This window comes from Crassostrea angulata, chromosome 2, assembly GCF_025612915.1.
Source record: "Crassostrea angulata isolate pt1a10 chromosome 2, ASM2561291v2, whole genome shotgun sequence".
Lineage (NCBI taxonomy): Eukaryota > Metazoa > Mollusca > Bivalvia > Ostreida > Ostreidae > Magallana > Magallana angulata.
This window is the reverse complement of record NC_069112.1, coordinates 50,194,181-50,216,534: the sequence shown is the minus strand read 5'-3', so window position 1 is coordinate 50,216,534 and position 22,354 is coordinate 50,194,181. Positions and strand designations below refer to the sequence as shown.

Sequence of the window (22,354 nt, the reverse complement as noted above, 5' to 3'; positions counted from 1 at the left end):
TTTGTCTTTCTGTGTGTATTGTTTCAAACATTCTTTTCATTTTATATACTCACCAAGACTGTTGTCCACTGCAGTATTTTCAGCAGGAACTCTGGAGTCAAAACCTTTTAAAAATAATATTTTTTTAAAGAATATTTCTCAACTTATATATAGTTTGTGTTCACTGTGAGTTCTCTGTGTAATAAAATATGTAGTAATTTGTTGTCAAGTCCAAATCTAATACAATTTAACATGTAACTATCCTACATTCCTTTTAACTGGGATTTAATTGACATTAGGCATCATTAAATAGAACATGTTACTCCAATTTGATTCTGCTAAGAAAATATGATAGTCATTCAATATAAAAGAAAATCATCATTACAAAATAAGATATTTAGAAGTAGGGCTATTTGAACAGTTAATAACAGCCAGGGTAGCTCAGTTATAGATCTCCTGACTAAAGCTGCTGGGTCCTAGTTCAAATTCTGGTCCAGCTATGTATTTTCATTCATTTGTATTAAGGTATCCGATCCATATTAGGACCTAATTTTTTTCCAACCTTGAATATCCATCATGTATTTCATACTTTGATATTAATTTAAAGCATTTTAGAAAAGAAAGAGATTTACCGAGAGAAATTATTAACTAAGCAGTAATTAATAAATGAAGAATGCAAATGGTCTATGAGGACAAGCATATTTTTTAAAATAAAAAAATAAATACTAAGAATTTCAATAAATGCCTTGGTGGAATGGTGTATCTTTTTCTTAGGAATACAAAAACTATTGAAAATTATTTGTTATACTGTATAGATTTTTTTTTAAATTATTTTTTATGGAATTAAAGCAAAGGGGGACAACTCTTCAAGGAAAGGGTCATTAATTAGGACACCTTCCAATCTTACATATTGATACTTAAACATGACAATTATGTCCAAGTATATGGAGTATTAACCCCATACACATCTGTTATGCACCTAAATTCATTTAATCTGGGGCTATTATGGATCGGATACCTTAATATGTTCATCATTCTTTCCTATTAAATATACATGTACAATTGTTTATTTATAGATCTAAAATTCTAATTTATGTCCCCTTAACCTACCTCTCCTATTCATTATTAATAAAACTAGACATCATTGAAATGGTGATCATCTAAAAGGGCCCCATGCACTCAAATAATTGACAGTAGGATGAAAAGCATTTCAGTGACCTTAACTTAGAAATAGAACACATTACCCCTTTATACCTTTAGGTACTTTTATCAATTTGAGGAAGATTAAGCAAATGGGAAATAATTCATGGTCTAAAAATGGGTTATAAAGATATCTGCTATGACCTTCACATTTGATCTTGAAACTTGGTTCAAGGATACTGCAAAATCTTTACCCAAAAGCTCTGTTTATGTGAAGCAGGAGCCAAAGAACACTTAAGTAGGGAGTATATATGCTCTAGGATTTTTTCTGTGGTCCAATGTGACCTTGACCTACAAACATCCATCAAATCACTGCACACTTTGACCAAAGGCACCCTTTGGGTGATGTACGATCCAGATTGGGCCAAAGGGAGAGAAGATATGCTCTGGACAATATATCTCAAATGGACTGACTGATCACTTAATAGGTTGTCCGCAGAGCAAGCCCCGATGACCAGATATGATTGACATGCTTTATATCATATTACCTTTGTGCAAAGTTTGCTTGATGACTGCATGCCTAGCAACTCAATGCTGAATGGTGCTCAATAAATTGATTTAGTACAACAAAATGGCCTTTAATGACATTAATTTTATCTATATTAACATTAACTGTCAAACAGGCTTCATTTTAAGCAAAATAACATCTGGGGCACTATGGTTGGGATTGACATTATTTTTTAAAATGATGTATAATTATTTGAAGTTATTAAATCATACAAGATATTGTGCAACACTGTTGAATTAGGGTACCCTTTTGGCAGCTGCCTATCCACCATTTTCACCATTTTAGTAACTGGATTTTTCCTTTGGTAAACCCGGTTAAAAATACTCACTGCAACGTGGGTTTTCAGTTCTTCCCTCACTAACACCCTGCCCATATAATTCTGGATCTTCTGCAGATTCTGTTCCTATCATAATTTCTTCTTGCACTGCAGGTTCATATAAAACTGTATATTTATACTTAGTTTCACTATATTAATATATACTGTATAATGTGTTTAATCTTTAAATTTGCTATATTAATACATCTTGGACATAAGCCATTAGAGAAAATTATTCTAGCTTGAATTAAGTTTCTCTTCAAAAAATGCCAGGAGGTACATATTACATTTACATCATGATATAAAAATTTAATACCTCTTCTACTCTTCGTCCCCTGAGGTTTACGTTTTTCCTTTTCTTTCTTCTTGATGGATTAGGGATCAGTATTTGTTTTGCTGTAGCCTTTTTACCCTCAAAGAAGTTGTCCTCACTGGAAGACCTTTATGCTTGGGGACCAATTTCTGCATAGAAGACCAACTGTCTTGCAGACTTTTATATACATGAATTGGATTTGGTACATGTACTTGATTTTGCTCTTGGTATATCATTTTCTGCTTCTCTTTTTGTCTCAACATCATTATTATCATTTTCATCAGTCCTTGGTCTAGAACTTAATTAATTCTTAGTGGAGAAATATCTACGGCTTGTTTAAGGATATCTCTATCTATTTTGAAGTGCGGACATTCTGTATAATCTGGGTGTAAAAACTCCAAACTATGGCCAGGAAAATGAAAGAAAATACTTAGCATGTGGTTACAGGGAAGGTGGCATTTATTACTCCATTCTGGGCACGAGCAGTAACGAGCAGTTAGCATTCTTTTTTCAAAATCCAAAAGGTAGAAGTTTTCAGTTCTCACCATCAGAACTTAATTGGGACACAAAATTCTCCACTTGGCAAAGATGTTATTGCAGTAATAATCAGATATGGACATTTTGGTGGAATTCGTTTCACACTATGTTCCAAGAAGAATTTTGGCCTGTTGCACAAAAATTCAGGAACATGAGCTGAGTATTTCTTGTACTCTCCCATGCTCTGAATATTGTACTGAATGTATCTATAATGCAATACAAAAACAATTTAAAAAAAACTAATAATTAAGAAATGAGAAACAAACTGGGTTTTTTTAATTAAATTTCTATTTTTCAATACTATTACATTGAACTATAATGAATTTGATTAAAATCTTACAATTAATAACTAAAAAATGAGCCTAAATATGTCATACTGCGAAATGTCAATAATACCGCATGTGTCATAAGTGTATTTAGTTTAGAAAGACAATATGTATACAATTATTAATCATGATTGTTAAAAAGGTTAAAAATTAACATTTAACTATTCAAATGATATGTCTTGGTAAACAAGTTTTTTAAGGTCTTCCGTTTCCAACGGAAGACCTTATAGTGATTGTAAGGTTTTTTATTAAGGTCTTCCAGTTCCAACGGAAGACCTTATAGTGATTGTAATGTTTCTTATTATTAAGGTCTTCCGTTTCCAACGGAAGACCTTATTGTTATTGCTTTGTTTCTTTTCCCCTATTATTATTTTTTTTTTTCTTTGACGTTTTCTCAAAAACGCTTCAGCCGATTTTCATGAAACTTTCAGACCTCACTGAGCACAAAATTTGTAAGAAATTTATCGATCAAATTTTTGGTCGTCACTTCCGGTCCCGAGATATTAAAGATTTTATGTTTTTGCTTGTTCACGCGTTTTCTCAAAAAGTATCAAAGATAAAACTTTCAAATTTTCAGTGGTGGTAGAGAGTCGTTAGCCACAGTGTCTCTCATATATCCGAACGTCTGTCGTCACTTCCGGTCGTCACCGGAAGGAAATGAAAAACCTTAATTTTTCAATTTTTTGGATTTGAATTTTTTTATTTTTTCATTCGATAGAGACACTCTCAAAACTACAGAATATGAAATTCGTTTTAAAATCAATCCACGCATTCTTGAGATTTGGGACTCCAAAGTTCTGAAGCGAGGGTCCGCGTAGCTCAGTCGTTAGAGTGGTGGACTTGTGCCCAGGCGACCCGGGTTCAGTCCCTGAGTGCCGAATCTTTTTTCTCTCTTATTTGTGTTTTGATTAATGGTTTTATCTTTAAAATGATGGATTTGAATGTTTTCCGTTTTATTTTTGTCATAAATAAAAAAAAAATAGCGGCTTTTTTTCAGTACAAATAGAGCAAATTCTGTCAGCAGCTCTCTAAATTCCGACGCTCGTCGCACCGCCCACATCAAAGACATGCCGCCGAAGTGCCCCTGCAGTTCGACCGCATTAGAGTTCGCTGGGTCGCTTTGCCGGCATCAAAGAAATGCCGCCATCTCAATGACTGTATGCACACAACATTTAGCAATGCACCCACGTTATTCTACTCGGCTTAAAAAGGAGGATTGCTTAGTATTTAATCCCATATATAGATACACACATGCATGTATACATGCGTTTATTGACATAGTTTGCTTACATATTGATTTCCTGAACATTATAAAACACTATGTAATATCTCTCTCTCTCTCTCTCTCTCTCTCTCTCTCTCTCTCTCTCTCTCAAGTACAAATGTTTTAGCATTTAAATAAGAACTAGTTCAGGTAACATGCAGTCAATTGGATAGAGGCTAAATTTACATTGGCGTCCAAAAATTATACATGTATTTATTTCAAGTTACAGGATAATGTCTATGGATTAAGATAATTTGAAATTCATTGTTTAATGATTGTCTTCTTACTGAGTGGAAGTCAATGCTAAAAAGTCATTTTTATTAAAGACGGTGTACTTTTTTGTGCATGTCTAAATACTGATACAAATCTGCTGCCTGTCTGGGATTAAGAAAAACCTCCGAAGTTTATACACGTAACTATACAAAAAAACGGGTGACTGCGACAAGGTTTGAAAAATGACCACCCGTTTATGAATGTTTGAGCCTAAGAATAAACAGATGTAAAAAAAAAATCAATCGTTACATCTTTCAAACAACGCTTATACATTGTTCTAACATATGTATTTTATTTAGAAATTGTGTAATGTGTGATATTAAGAATTTAATATTTTACGTTTAAAATAGAAGTCACCGATCGACCCCCCCCCCCCCTCCCAGTTCATTTAGTTTTTCTGGCCCGATTTTCCTTGATCTTTGATCTTGGGCCTTTAATTTCAACTAATTACCATTCTAGATTACTGTACTAATGACATGACCAATTCGTTCATTTTTAAGAGAGTTATGAATTTTTGGGCCTTTGAGTTTCGATTGGCGAGCTTGACATGAACTGTAAAAAAAAATTCTAACTCCCAAGCCCTTCACTCAATCCGAATGAAAATTCGTGAAAATGAACCTCGGACCCCATTCTTATTGTCTCTTAAATATGCAGCGGATTGAACAATTAAGACGGAATTCCTGAGATTAAACAAAAACAGCGCTTATTGCCTATACCTGGAAATTAAATTTACACAGTACACCCACCGACCCCCCCCCTTCCTATTCACAAAATCATTTAGTTTTTCTGGCCTGATTTTACTGGATCTTTCATCTTGAACCCTTATTTTCAACTTAGTTCAATTCTAGATTACTGTACTAATGACCAGACCTATTCGTTCATTTTTAAGAGAGTTATGAATTTTTGGGCATTTGAGTTTCGATTTGCGTGCTTGACATGTACTGTAGAAAAAAATTCTAACTCCCGAGCCCCTTACTCAATCCTAATGACATTTTGTGTAAATGTACCTCGGACCCCATTCTTATTGTCTGCCAAATATGCAGCGGATTGAATAATTAAGAAGAAATTCCTGAGATCAAACGGCGAGTATAGCCTGTACGGGGACTTGAAATTTACACAGTACAAGGGATTTAAGCAGCCGCGTAACATTTCTGTTGCATGTATATTTCTTGTTTTCCGTTTAGTCTGTATCTACGATAGCGTGTGAAAACTACTTATGAATATTAGAACTGTGGAAATTACTGTCATCAAATTTTTACCGAATAATTTTACGTGTTACTGATTTCGTTATTTCTACATTTATAAAGATTTTATCAATCCTGCTGAAATAGAACAGTCAAACATAATATTAACGACACGAAAAAAAATTCTCAACACTGAAATACATGGGTAAAATGCATCAGTCACTGTTTTAGGACTTCCCCTAATTTTTGTTAACCGAATCCGAGATCCACACCTCAAAATTCTATTTTCGATTTATTTAAGACGAAAATCAAGCTCGGGTCTTTTCACCCTCGTCGAGACACAAACACGCATCAATATTTCTAATGACATCGCACTATTACCAAACCTGAATAGTCAGACATCTTACACGTTGTTTTTTTTTATCTCATACAAAAACTCAGCTCCTCTCCCGGGCGGAAACGCATCAAATTCAAATACAAATTCGGGAATTATTTCGCGTCAGCCATGTTTGAGACACCTGCAAAGGTTGTGTGTTCTAATCTCGCCGGATTCCAGATTTGTTCTTTCTCTCTATTTCTTTCTTTCCTTTTTATTTATTTTTCTAACTAAAATATTCAATATAAAAGGATTGTTGGACTGTAGCACAAGTTGAAAAACACTCTTCAATTAAGATTTAGACAAAAACAGTCTTTTATTTTTAGGGTCTTCCGTCTTCAGCGGAAGACCCTTCTATTCTTATTGTTATTAGGGTCTTCCGTTTACAAAGAAAGACCCTCTTCTTTTTTTTCTTCGGGTTTCTTTTTATTACAGGTCATTAGACCTGTTATTAGGTCAAAAGACCTTTTATTTGATATGAAATAAAATTGGGCTGGTCCTTCAAATTAGGGATCCAATGGGGTGTATAATCCTTCATCCATCGCTCTTTTAGATCACATCTGCATTCCCTTATTTTGTTGATGAAGATAAAAGGCAAGGTCATTTCCTCTTCTAAAAATCGGACGGAAGACCCCCTCGTTGCTCGCAACGAGATCGTGTCTAGTTATTATTATTTTTTTTTCCCTTTTTTTGTCCACAAGATTTCTCAGAGATGGGTGAATAGATTTTTATGAAATTTTCTAGAATGAAAGAGAATGACAATATCTCGAGGAGTTTTTTTCATTTTGTCAAAAATCATTTCCGGTCGTCCGTTTCCTGTCCCGCATTGAAAAAGCTTGTATCAACGAGATCTCAGAAACGGTAAAAACTTTAACATCAAAACTTTGTGGGATGATAGACCTATAGCTGTAGATGTGTTTAAACTATTTTGTTTTGTTCGTCGTAACTTCCGGTCGTCACCGGAAGCACTTTAAAAATATCTACTTTTTCGCATAAAATTCCTTTTCCATAAAATAAATATATAAGGAAAAATCTATGCATAGGTTATCTATGCGATGTTAAATCAACAACAAAAATCTACTTCCGGTGAGATATCTCAAATATCTCAGGTACCTTTTTTGAAACACATTTTGTACAAACGAGATCTCAGAAACTATAAGTGATCAAAGCACAAAACTTTCATGGATGATAGACATTTGATTGAAGATGTGTTTAACTGGTTTCGTTTTCTCTTCCGTCACTTCCGGTCCACACAGAAAGAGTTCAAACAAATAGAGCCGTTTATCCATAAAACTGTTTTTCTTTTATATTTGTAGTGAAGTCGATGAACAATTAAGTAGAAAACGCAAGTACAAATGAAATTTTAAATACAATTCACATTGAGCACTTCCGGTCGTCCGTTTCCTGTCCCGAGACAAAAAACCTTGTTTCGACGGGATCTCAAAAACGGTAACGATTTAAACAATCAAACTTAGTGGGATGATAGACCAATGTATGTAGATGTGTTCCCACTATTTTGTTTTGCTCGGCGTAACTTCCGGTCGTCACCGGAAGCACATAAAAAATAACTACTTTTACGCATTTAATTCCTTTATCATAAAATAAATATATAAGTATAAATTTTATGCTTAAGTTATCTATGCGATGTTATATCAACAACAAAATTCTACTTCCGGTGAGATATCTTAAATATCTCAGGTAGCTTTTTTTAAACACATTTTGTATAAACGAGATCTCAGAAACTGTAAGTGATCAAAGCACAAAACTTTAATGGATGATAGACATTTGATTGAAGATGTGTTTAACCGGTTTTGTTTTATCTTCCGTCACTTCCGGTCCACACAGAAAGAGTTCAAACAAATAGAGCCGTTTATCCGTTAAACTGTTTTTCTTTTATATTTGTAGTGAAGTCGATGAACAATTAAGTAGAAAAGGCATGTACAACAAAAATATTAAAAACAATTTACATTGAGCACTTCCGGTCGTCCGTTTCCTGTCCCGAGACAAAAAACCTTTTTTCGACGAGATCTCAAAAACGGTAACGACTTAAACGATCAAGCTAAGTGGGATGATAGACCAATGTATGTAGATGTGTTCCCACTATTTTGTTTTGCTCGGCGTAACTTCCGGTCGTCACCGGAAGCACATAAAAAAATAACTTCTTTTACGCATTTAATTCCTTTTTCATAAAATAAATATATAAGTATAAATTTTAAGCATAAGTTATCTATGCGATGCTATATCAACAACAAAAATCTACTTCCGGTGAGAGATCTCAAATATTTCAGGTAGCTTTTTTAAAACACATTTTGTACAAACGAGATCTCAGAAACTAAATGTGATCAAAGCACAAAACTTTCATGGATGATAGACATTTGATTGAAAATGTATTTAACTGGTTTCATTTTGTTTTCCGTCGCTTCCGGTCCACACAGAAAGACTTCAAACAAATCGAGCTGTTAATCAAATTAACATAATTCTTCTGACATTTGTAGTGTGCTCGATGAACAATAAAGTACAAAGGACAAGTATACAAATAATATTTAATACAATTTACTTTGAGCACTTGCGTTTGTCTGTTTCCTGTTCCGAGACAAAAAACCTTATTTCGACGAGATCCCAGAAACAGTATTGACTTGAACAATCAAACTTTGTGGGATAATATACCTATGTACGTACATGTGTTTACACTATTTTGTTTGGTTCGGCGTAACTTCCAGTCGTCATCGGAAGCTCATCAATTTTTTTTTCTTAATTTATATATAAGACATAGAATGAATATATCAGTATACAATCTTAGTTATTACATATATATAATGTTAAATTAGCAAATAAATTTTACTTCCGTTGAGATATCTCAAATATCTCTATGTAGCTTTTCCAAATGTGATGCCCGCGAGATTTTTGTCACTGTAAGTGATTGAGACACAAAGCTTTCGTGAATGATAGACATTTAATTGAAAATGTGTTTTACGGGTTTTATTTTGTCAACTGTCACTTCCGGTTCCCACCGTAAGGGTTCAAACAAATCATGTTTTTAACAAGTTTAACTAACCTTCTTGTGTGTTTTATCTAGCCCCATAAACAGTGATGCACGCTAAGCAAATGTATGCGAAATACGAGCCCTTTTTTAAAAACTTCCGTTCGTCCGTTTCCGGTCCCGAGACAGAAAACATTGTTTCAAAGATATCTCAAATTTGGCAGAGATGCGAACAACCAAACTTTGACGAAAGATTGACTTATGATAGTAAAACTGGTTAACATGTTTTGTTTAGTTCGTCGCTACTTCCGGTCGTCACAGAAAGTACTTCAAAAACTGATTTCTTTTTTATTCCGGTTGTTTTACATAAAAGTAACGTCTGGATATATCATTCACAATAATTATCACATCCACTATTTTTTCTATGTGAGAGAAGTAATGTCTTACAGTTAAATTGATACATGTAAATCAAAACGGAAGACCTTTTTGTTGCTTTTGCAACAAGAGTCTAGTTAAGGTCTTCCGTTTTCAACGGAAGACCTTATAGTGATTGTAGTGTTTTTTCTTTGTTTCTTTCTTTTTTTTTCCCTTCTTTTGTCGGCAGAATTTCTCAAAGATGGCTTCATAGATTTCCCTGAAATTTTCAGGGATGAGAGAGAATGATAATATCTCGAGCCGTTTTTTCATTTTTTTCAAAATTCATTTCCGGTCGTCCGTTTCCTGTCCCGCGTCAAAAAACCTTGTTCCCTCAAGATCTCAAAATCGGCAAGCACTTGGACATCCAAACTTTGTGGGATGATGGACCTATAACTGTAGATGTGTTTAAACTATTTTGTTTTGTTCGGCGTAACTTCCGGTCGTCACCGGAAGCACTTTAAAAATAACTATTTTTAAGCATTAAATTACTTTTCCATATAATAAATATATAAGTACAAATCTATATATAGGTTATCTATGCGATATTATATCAACAAAAAAATTCTACTTCCGGTGAGATAACTCAATTATCTCAGGTAGCTTTTTTAAACCACATTTTGTACCCACGAGATCTCAGAAACTAAAAGTGATCAAAGCAAGAAACTTTCACGGATGATAGACATTTGATTGAAGATGTGTTTAACCAGATTCATTTTGTCGACCGTCATTTCCGGTCCACATGGGAAAAGTTCAAACAAATCAAGTTGTTTTTCAGTTTAACTGTTTTCATTCGATAGTTTCAGTTACTTTGATAAATAATAATCTGAGATAGGCAAGTAAACAAGAAATAATAAATTAAATTTTCATTGAGCACTTCCGTTTGTCCGTTTCCTGTTCCGAGACTAAAATCCTTATTTCGACGAGATCTCTTAAACGGTGACGACTTGAACAACCAAACTTTGTAGGATGATAGACTTATGTTTGTACATGTGTTAACGCTATTTTGTTTTATCCGGCGTAACTTCCGGTCGACACAGGAAGTACACCCAATTTTAATTTTTTTAAAATCTGTTAGTTATTTAGCATAGGATAACGGTTTAGCTATAAAAATACAAAAGTCATCCACAGATGGTAAAACAATTTTTTACTTCCGGTGAGAACTCTTAAATATATCAGATAGCCTTCTTTTTAAAAAACAAAGTACCCACAAGAGCTCAGAAACTGTGAGATATCAAGACAAAAAACTTGTATGGATAATGGACATTTAATTGAACATGTGTTCAAGAGGTTTCATTTAGTCGTAAGTCACTTCCGGTTCTCACTACGAAGCGTTCAAGCAACAGAAGTTTTTATTTTTAACTTTAGATTTTTTTTAAACATTTTACTCAATGTGATGAACAGTAAAGTATCGTAGGTAAATGTACTAAAATATGTACTTTCAATTTCTTTAATTACTTCCATTTGTTCATTTCCGGTCCCGAAACAAAAACCTTTTCTCAACGAGATATTAACAACAAATTATCAAAAACTTGAACATACAAACTTTGAGGAAAGACAAAACAATGTATGAAGATATGTTTACTATGTTCTGTATGATCCGGCCTAACTTCCGGTCGTCAAAGAAAGTACTCCAAAATTGACATTTTGTCTTTTTGTTTTGTTTATTTTTTGGGGAATCCCTGTACAGTCGATATTATATCCATTTTCTGTTTACAAGATAAATGGATGTTTTGTACAGATTCATACTTGAGGAACGGAAGACCTTTTTGTTGCTATAGCAACAAGAGTCTAGTTATTATTATTTTTTTTTCCCTTTTTTTGTCCACAAGATTTCTCGGAGATGGCTGGATAGATTTTCGTGAAATTTTTTGGATTGAAAGAAAATAATAATATCTCTAGGCGTTTTTTTCATTTTTTCAAAATTCATTTCCGGTCGTCCGTTTCCTGTCCCGCGTTGAAAAAGCTTGTCACCACGAGATCTCAAAAACGGTTAAGTTTTCAACACCCAAACTTTGTGGGATGATAGACCTATAGTTGTAGATGTGTTTAAACTATTTTGTTTTGTTCGTCATAACTTCCGGTCGTCACCGGAAGTACTTCAAAAATAATCATTTTTACGCATTTAATTTCTTTTTCATAGAATAAACATAAAACTATAATTCTATGCATGAGTTATATATGCGATGCTATATCAACAAAAAAATTCTACTTCCGGTGAGATATCTCAATTATCTCAGGGAGCTTTTTTAAAACACATTTTGTACCCGCTGTATCTCACAAACTATAAATGATCAAATCATGAAATTTTCATGAATGATAGACATTTGATTGAAGATATGTTTAACCGGTTTCATTTTGTCTTCCGTCACTTCCGGTCCACACAGGAAGGGTTAAAAAAAATCAAGCTGATTATCAGTTTAACTGTTTTCCTTTGATATTTTAATTTTTGTAATTAACAATTATGTACAAAAGTCAAGTATACAAGAAATATTTAATACAATTTACACTGCGCACTTCCGTTTGTCCGTTTCCTGTCCCGAGACAAAAAATCTTATTTCGACGAGATCTTAAAAACAGTAACAATTTGAACAACCAAACATTGTGGGATGATAGATATATGTATGTACATGGGTTCACATTAGTTTGTTTTATCCGGCGTAACTTCCGGTCGTCACAGGAAGTACACCAAATTTTGATTTTTTTTAAATAGTTGGTTAATTAGCCTGGAATTAACATTTAAGCTATAGAAATACAAAAAGTCATATACACATTATAAGTAAACAACAAAAAGTTCTACTTCCGGTGAGACATCTCAAATATCTCAGGTAGCCTTCTTTTTAGAAAACAAAGTACCCACAATATCTCAGAAACTGTGAGAAATCAAGAAACAAAATTTATATGTATAATTAACATTTGATTGAATATGTGTTTAACGGGTTTTATTTGGTCGTACGTCATTTCCGGTTCTCACTTGAAGCGTTGAAGGAATAGAAGTTCTTTTTTTAACTTTAGATTTGTTTTAATATTTTACTTAATTTGATGAACAGAAACGTACCGTAAGTAAATATACTAAAATATCTACTTTTAATTTCTTAAATCACTTCCGTTTGTTCGTTTTCGGTACCGAGACTAAAAACCTTTTTTCAAAGAGATATTATAACTAACAAAAACTTGAACATCCAAACTTTGAGGAAAGACATAATGTACATGTATCCATTTTCTGTTTACAAGATAACTGGATTTTTTGTGCAGATTAATACATGAGGAACGGAAGACCTTTTTGTTGCTATAGCAACAAGAGTCTAGTTTTTATTCTAATTTATTTTAAAATTCATATAGAATTAAGGAAATCTTTTACCGTTGCGAGATTCTGGCAAATAATTTAAAATCAACACAGACAAGGTCGAAGAATGGGAAGAGATCCATCCCTGTTTTTGGCTAAGTATGTTTTCTTGAACTCACGATGCTGTTTCTCTATCCCATTTGTATTTAATCATGAGCTGCGAAAACAGTCCACACCCACCTCTGAAACAATGTTTAATAAGAGTACGTTACATATATATTTATACCATGGTACATAATTGTATTTTATGATTGTTTATTTAATATATTATGTGATCATGTTATCAATGATTTTTTTTACTAGCCCCATCTGGGCATCACATAACTATTTCGATATCTTTCTCAATGTACTTTAATCAATTATCTTATTTAATTGTTAAAGCAATTAAACAAAGAGTAAGTTCTTTCTTAACAAGATATCGATCAGCTAGTAACTCTAATCAAATCATGTACCAGTATTTTAATTTACTTGTAACAATGATCATATATACTCTGCATTGTATAAAAATTGTATAAATGATAATATTTGTAGGAGCTAAATTACCTTTGCATTTTTCAGCTATTTCCCCTCACACCATTTCTGTAGCACAGAGTACTTTCTTTCTAGTGATTAGATGCCTAATTAAGATTCTGCACATGAACATGAAACTCTTTCTTGGTATAGCTGAATGGGCTATTTTCCTGAGCCTACAATAACAATAAAATATGATTTACAAACACATATAAATATACCTCAATGTTGATGTAATCATATACATGTATGTACCAATTAGGCCTAACAAAAAAATAGGTTTGTTTCCGCTTTCCCGACCGACCCTAACTTAAACCCGCCAACCCAAAAAAAAATTTCGAGTGTTTTCGTAAATTTCCATTTTTATCCGTTTTTTGTTAAAATTTCGTTTTTATCCGATTTAAAAATTTATTGTGTTTTCTTAATTAAAGTCGTAAAAACACTTATAGAACTTATTTAGATGTCATCAGTGTTGTGTAGATGTTTGTTATTTACAAATGGCAGCACATGTCGTGCCAGTTGAGCTCGAGAAATGTTCCCACCAGCCGGGGAAAAAGTTCATCAGATCATTTAAACAATGACAACAAATACATGAGTTTTTTTTATCTTACCCAGTTTAATAGATAAATGGTTTAATATGCACAATTGAACAGATGGAGATGGAAAAAAAAAAGATTAAAAAAAAAAAAAGCCGACCTACCGACCCTAATTTTTTTCAGCCTGAAAGCGGAAACAAACTTATTTTTTTGTTAGGCCTTAAGATCAACTTACAGTTCAAGAACTTCCATTTGGACAGTAGTCAGACCATGTTTCCCTGCTCCCTGTGAAAATCACAGAGTAAAGTCTCACAATCTGGAAAAAATAATAGTCTGTGTAATGTTTCTGGAATCAATCTTCATTTGACATAATGAATATTTCATTGAATCATTTATTAAAAATAAGATATAAATGTTTTACATCTAAAATACATTCCTTAATGTTTTCAATGAAATTAGTGCTACTTAAAAACTGAGTAATATTGCATAAAGACATTTAAAATGACATGACATATATAGTGTTTGATCGCGTATACATGGATGTATCTTATACTTGATCATCATCTGTAATATGATCATCATCTGTATAATTTAAATCAGCTGCTCCCAGCTAATGCATGTACTAGATGTATATCTTTTAATTTCAATAAAATAAACAAGAAATGTTTGTGAAACACTTATGCCCCCCTCCCTTGGAAACATCCACAAAGAAAATGAACGTAAACTTCAAATAACTGGAATTTTACTAAGTCCAAGGGCCATAACTCTGTCGAAAATTGCTCTATCATACCCAAATCAAACTTGACCCAGATATTATTATGATAAACCTGTATACCAAATTTCATTTCAATATGTTCATCCTCTGCGAAGAAAATGAGCGGAAACTGCAAAAAACTAGAATTTTTCTACCTCCAAGGGCCATAACTCTGTCGAAAATTGTTCTATCGTACCCAATATCGAACTTGACCTTGATATTATCATGATAAACCTGTATACCAAATTTCATTTCAATATGTTCATCCTCTGCGAAGAAAATGAGCGGACACTGCAAAAAACTAGAATTTTTCTACATCCAAGGGCCATAACTCTGTCGAAAATTGCTTGATCGTACCCAATATTGAACTTGACCTAGATATTATCATGATAAACCTGTATACCAAATTTCATTTCAATATGTTTATCCTCTGCGAAAGAAAATGAACGGAAACTGTCTAAACCTGAAACAACAAGATAGTTCTGCTGATACGCCCGCTCTGAAGGATTTTACAGGAAGTTGACGTATCATTTGTTCAAAAATAAATCCTACATATGGCAAGCCTAACAAAATGTGAGTTAACACATTTCAATTGCAAACAGCTGCATGCAATTAATATTTGCTGAGAAATCTTTGTTACAGACACACACACACACAAGGGAATGGGGGTATAATCATGGTAATACAGTAAAACAAGAGGCCCATGGGCCACATCGCTCACCTGAGGAACAATAGGTATGATAAAGTCAGCTTAATGGAGTCATAATACAAACAATCTGGACAATGTACAATACTACATTTAGATCCTGTATAAATAAAATCCATTTTTCCCCCTTGGAACTCAGATAGCCCTGATTGCTGCCAATATTTACAAGAGCAGACTTTAATCACTGCTCCTGCACACGTTACGCAGGCAGGGATGACCGCACACCTACACAACTCAACAGGTACCAACGTTTACGCAAGCAGGCAGGGATGACCGCACACTTACGCCAACAGCTCAACCTAACGCAAACAGGGAGTTCCACACACTTGCGCTAGAAAGGCCAGAACACCAGCAGGGATGACCATACACTAGTGCTCCGCCACAACCATCACCAAAACAAGCAGGTATGACTGCACAGTATTTACGTCAAGCAGATTCTCCAATCCATTGAATGAGTTGCAATGCATGAGGGTCTACAACGTGTTTACGATTCAACACACGCACTTGGTTTTTGTCTGTTTTATTCACAATATTTAATTGCTTGCCGGAATGTTTGTACATCTTGATTTTTACTTTAGAAGGTAAACAAGAGGCCCATGGGCCACATCGCTCACCTGAGGAACAATAGGTATGATAAAATCAGCTTAATGGAGTCATAATACAAACTATCTGGACAATGTACAATAATACATGTTAGATCCCGTATAAATAAAATCCATTTTCCCCTGGATATTCTTATGTTTATAATCATTAGTCCCTTTTCTAACAGGACGATTTTATAGTCATATCATATGTTGAGTATTGCAGTTCTCAAAAAGATCCTTAACAATTGTTTATATATGGGATATAAACGTACATAAACTCTGAACCTTCTTGTGAGGCCAAAGAATTGTCCTGGGGCCAAAGTCTTAACAATTATAAAGAATCATCTGGCTGATTAGTTTCTGAGAAGAAGATTTTTAAAGATTTACCATATATATTCCTTTGTTAAACTTTGAACCCCCATTGTGGCCCCACCCTACCCCTGGGGATCATGATTTTCACAACTTTGAATTAACACTACCTGAGGACGCTTCCACACAAGTTTAAGCTTTCCTAGCTGATTAGTTTCTGAGAAGAAGATTTTTAAAGATTTACCATATATATTCCTATGTAAAACTTTGACCTTCCATTGTGGCCCCACCCTACCCCCGGGGGTCATGATTTTCACAACTATGAATCTACACTACCTGATGATGCTTCCACACAAGTGTCAGCTTTACTGGCTGATTAGTTTCTGAGAAAAAGATTTTTAAAGATTTACTTTATATATTCCTATGTTAAACTTCGATCCCCCATTGTGGCCCCACCCTACCCCCGGGGGTCATGATTTTCACAACTTTGAATCTACACTACCTGAGGATGCTTCCACACAAGTGTCAGCTTTCCTGGCTGATTAGTTTCTGAGAAGGAGATTTTTAAAGATTTACCATATATATTCCTATGTAACAAAACTTCGACACCTCAATGTGGCCCCACCCTACCCCTGGGGATCATGAATTTCACAACTATGAATTTACACTACCTGAGGATGCTTCCACACAAGTTTCAGCTTTCCTGGCTGATTAGTTTCTGAAAGGAAGATTTTTAAAGATTTACTTTATATATTCCTATGTTAAACTTCGACACCCCATTGTGGCCCCACCCTACCCCCGGGGGTCATGATTTTCACAACTGTGAATTTACACTACCTGAGGATGCTTCCACACAAGTTTCAGCTTTCCTGGTCTTATGGTTCATGAGAAGAAGATTTTTAAAGATTTACTCTATATATTCCTATGTTAAATTTCGACCCCCAATTGTGGCCCCACCCTACCCCCGGGGGTCATGATTTTCACAAATTAGAATTTACACTACCTGAGGATGCTTCCACACAAGTTTCAGCTTTCCTGGTCTTATGGTTCAGGAGAAGAAGATTTTTAAAGATTTACTCTATATATTCCTATGTAAAACTTTGACCCCCCATTGTGGCCCCACCCTACCCTCGAGGGTCATGATTTTCACAAATTAGAATTTACACTACCTGAGGATGCTTCCACACAAGTTTCAGCTTTCCTGGTCTTATGGTTCAGGAGAAGAAGATTTTTAAAGATTTACCCTATATATTCCTATGTTAAATTTCGACCCCCCATTGTGGCCCCACCCTACCCTCGGGGGTAATGATTTTCACAAATTAGAATTTACACTACCTGAGGATGCTTCCACACAAGTTTCAGCTTTCCTGGTCTTATGGTTCATGAGAAGAAGATTTTCAAAGATTTACTCTGTATATTCCTATGTAAAACTTCGACCCCCCATTGTGGCCCCACCCTACCCCCGGGGGTCATGATTTTCACAAATTAGAATCTACACTACCAGATGATGCTTCCACACAAGTTTCAGCTTTCCTGGTCTTATGGTTCATGAGAAGAAGATTTTTGAAAATTTCTCGAAAATTTTCATAAATTCCTAATTATCTCCCTTTGCAAAAGGGCGTGATCCTTAATTTTCACAAATTTAAATCCCCTTAGGCTAAGGATGCCTTGTGCCAAGTTTGGTTGAAATTGGCCCAGTGGTTATTGAGAAGATGTTGAAAATGTGAAAAGTTTACAGACAGACGGACAGACGGACAGACGGACAGACGGACAGACGGACGGACAGACAGACAGACAGACGGACGACAGACAAAATGTGATCAGAATAGCTCACTTGAGCTTTCAGCTCGGTGAGCTAAAAAGGAAAGATTACGTACCATTAACTTTGTTCCATGCTCACATTGAAAAATATCGTTGTTTTAGTTGATCAATTGTTGCTTCAAAAATGATCAGTATCAAACGACTGACAAACATACGCATACAAGTACAAACAGATTTTAATAAGAAAAAGCGCACAATTGTGTTTTGGTGACTTTATCATTGTGCACTAGAAATAAATACAAGTAACTGTACACTTTTAACATACGTGAATAGCCACGGTACTAGAAATGCACACATATACAAACGCAGAAGCGCAAGCTATGCAGCATATAGTATTTTGTCCGTTAAGCATTCTGATGAATGTCCCTAAAGAAAATATCAACGCGCATTCTACTAATGTTGTCCCAAATATGGGGTAACACGTGAAAAAAACGGTACTCACTGCTTTTAATTCAATAGGACGTACTTCTCTTTTGAACATTGGCAATGGGGTATTTAAATAGGTTGATATAAGTCCTCATATGCAATATTTTTTAAATGTGAGCATAGAAATTGAAGTTCAGACATAATTGTCCATATTAATTTCATAAATTCTGAAAAATCATTCAAAATGAGTTTCCAAAGGACAATTCAAAATGGTATATATTTTCAATATGCTTTGTATACACTGAAACTTGTAGTAGCCCACATTACTTTGCAACTCCTTCACCTGATTGGTTTGTCGATAAAAGTAAACAGATGGCTAATTTAGTATGCAAATTTATGCCAACGTCACTTAAAAAATGTGGCCTCAACCTGTTTAAGTTTAACCCCAACCAGTCCGGCATCTTAATGCAATAGACACTGTCCTTATATAGGTGCCGGCCTTAAATAACTCATAGTATCTAAAAATTGGAAATCAAAAATAAACAAACTAATCCGGCCTAACCCAAAACTTCTTATGCAGAGCAACTTATATACATTGAATATTTATTATTGTATAAAAATAATCATCACAATAATTGGTTAACAGTGGATGCATTAATTAAAATAATCAAGAATCAATAAATCAAGGGCAATAACTCAATACAGTAATACAAAAAGATTCTAATGAAAAAATAGCTGCCTGCTTCAATTTTATAGTCATATCGCATGTTGAGTATTGCAGTTCTCAAAAAGATCCTTTACAATTGTTTATATATGGGATATTTAGCTACATCAAACTCTGAAACTTCTTGTGAGGCCGAAGAATTGTCCTGGAGCCAAAGTTTTAACAATTATAAAGAATCATCTTGCTGATTAGTTTCTGAGAAGAAGATTTTTAAAGATTTACTTTATATATTCCTATGTAAAACTTTAACACCCCCCCCCCCCCATGTGGCCTCAACCTACCCCCAGGGATCATGATTTTCACAACTTTGAATCTACACTACCTGAAGATACTTCCACAAAAGTTTCAGCTTTCCTGGCTGATAAGTTTCTGGGAAGAAGATTTTTAAAGATTTACTCTATATATTCCTATGTAAAACTTCGACCCCCCCCCCCCATTGTGCCCCACCCTACCCCCAGGGATCATGATTTTCACAACTTTGAATCTACACTACCTGAAGATACTTCCACAAAAGTTTCAGCTTTCCTGGCTGATAAGTTTCTGGGAAGAAGATTTTTAAAGATTTACTCTATATATTCCTATGTAAAATTTCGACCCCCCATAGTGGCTCCACCCTACCCCCGGGGATCATGATTTTCACAACTTTGAATCTACACTACCTGAGGATGCTTCCACACAAGTTTCAGCTTTCCTGGCTGATTAGTTTCTGAGAAGAAGATTTTTAAAGATTTACACAATATATTCCTATGTAAAATTTCGACCCCCCATAGTGGCCCCACCCTACCCCCGGGGGTCATGAATTTCACAACTTTGAATCTACACTACCTGAGGATGCTTCCACACAAGTTTCAGCTTTCTTGGCTGTTTAGTTTCTGAGAAGAAGATTTTTAAAGATTTACACAATATATTCCTATGTAAAACTTCGACCCCCCATTGTGCCCCACCCTACCCCCAGGGATCATGATTTTCACAACTTTGAATCTACACTACCTGAAGATACTTCCACAAAAGTTTCAGCTTTCCTGGCTGATAAGTTTCTGGGAAGAAGATTTTTAAAGATTTACTCTATATATTCCTATGTAAAATTTCGACCCCCCATAGTGGCTCCACCCTACCCCCGGGGATCATGATTTTCACAACTTTGAATCTACACTACCTGAGGATGCTTCCACACAAGTTTCAGCTTTCCTGGCTGATTAGTTTCTGAGAAGAAGATTTTTAAAGATTTACACAATATATTCCTATGTAAAATTTCGACCCCCCATAGTGGCCCCACCCTACCCCCGGGGGTCATGAATTTCACAACTTTGAATCTACACTACCTGAGGATGCTTCCACACAAGTTTCAGCTTTCTTGGCTGTTTAGTTTCTGAGAAGAAGATTTTTAAAGATTTACACAATATATTCCTATGTAAAACTTCGACCCCCCATTGTGGCCCCACCCTACCCCCGGGGGTCATAATTTTCACAACTTTGAATCTACACTACCTGAGGATGCTTCCACACAAGTTTCAGCTTTCTTGGCTGTTTAGTTTCTGAGAAGAAGATTTTTAAAGATTTACACTATATATTCCTATGTAAAACTTCGACCCCCCATTGTGGCCCCACCCTACCCCCGGGGGTCATAATTTTCACAACTTTGAATCTACACTACCTGAGGATGCTTCCACACAAGTTTCAGCTTTCTTGGCTGTTTAGTTTCTGAGAAGAAGATTTTTAAAGATTTACACTATATATTCCTATGTAAAACTTCGACCCCCCATTGTGGCCCCACCCTACCCCCGGGGGTCATGAATTTCACAACTTTGAATCTACACTACCTGAGGATGCTTCCACACAAGTTTCAGCTTTCTTGGCTTTCTGGTTCTTGAGAAGAAGATTTTTGAAAATTTCTCGAAATTTTTCATTAATTTCTAATTATCTCCCCTTGAAAACGGGTGTGGCCCTTAATTTTCACAACTTTGAATCCCCTTTGCCTAAGGATGATTTGTGCCAAGTTTGGTTGAAATTGGCCAAGTAGTTCTTGAGAAGATGTTGAAAATGTGAAAAGTTTACGGACAGACGGACAGACGGACAGACAGACAGACGGACAGACGGACGACAGACAAAATGTGATCAGAATAGCTCACTTGAGCTTTCAGCTCAGCCGAGCTAACTAGGTAATTATGGCGAAGCCCTATGGACCAATGGATTTACTTTGTTATATCCGTAATATGTTATATCCGTATAACGGATTTGTAATAATCACTATAATTTATATATACTATAATTTTGTTAATTGGGGCTTAAAATAAAAATACATTACTTTGATAGTCTTTTAATAATCGAAATTTCATTCAAACTAATATGTTAAATGGTAGTGCAAACTTTTTAAATTGTAAAGAAATTCGTTATAAAAGAGTAAAAATCTGTTATCATTCACCTCTACAGGGCTCGAAATCAGTTCGCTATATTCGTTATATTCGAATTCAATATAACCTAAAATTTTGCAAAGATTTGAGAAGAATTTTACCGGGGGACTCACAATTTTTTTGCTATATCCGAGAATTCTCTATACCAGTGTTCGTACTACTGAATGATTTTTACTGTAAAGGGTTTGACAGGCATTGCAGATGAGTACAAAGCAGATTTTCTTGAATGATCAAATCAACAATTCAATTTTACATTTCATTCTTTCATAAGGATTACTAACCTTTACCAAAAACAATTATCATATTTAGTACTAATTCAATATTTCTCAAAAAATACTTTTTCTTAAATGCTTTATTATCTCATTGATATCGATCATGTATCCAGCAGTGAAACAAAATCCAGTGAAAACAAAATTATGCAATTTTTCCTTTAAAAAATGCGTTTCATTATAAATTTAATTAATATAAATGTTTTGGGAACATCAAATGAGGACTTCAAAGATCAATTTATCAACGATTTGATGATTCCTAAAACATGATTTACTTACAGTTTTTCTTACAGCCTCAAATAAAAGTGACCAGCAGGGTTGGCAGCCTCCCACTCCTTTACCATGTGC

At 34.7% G+C, this 22,354-nt stretch overlaps 1 pseudogene; it reads right to left on the bottom strand.

The window, feature by feature from the left end:
• LOC128173100 (uncharacterized) overlaps window positions 1-22,354 on the bottom strand; it is a 29,190-nt pseudogene that overhangs the window by 1,489 nt on the left and 5,347 nt on the right.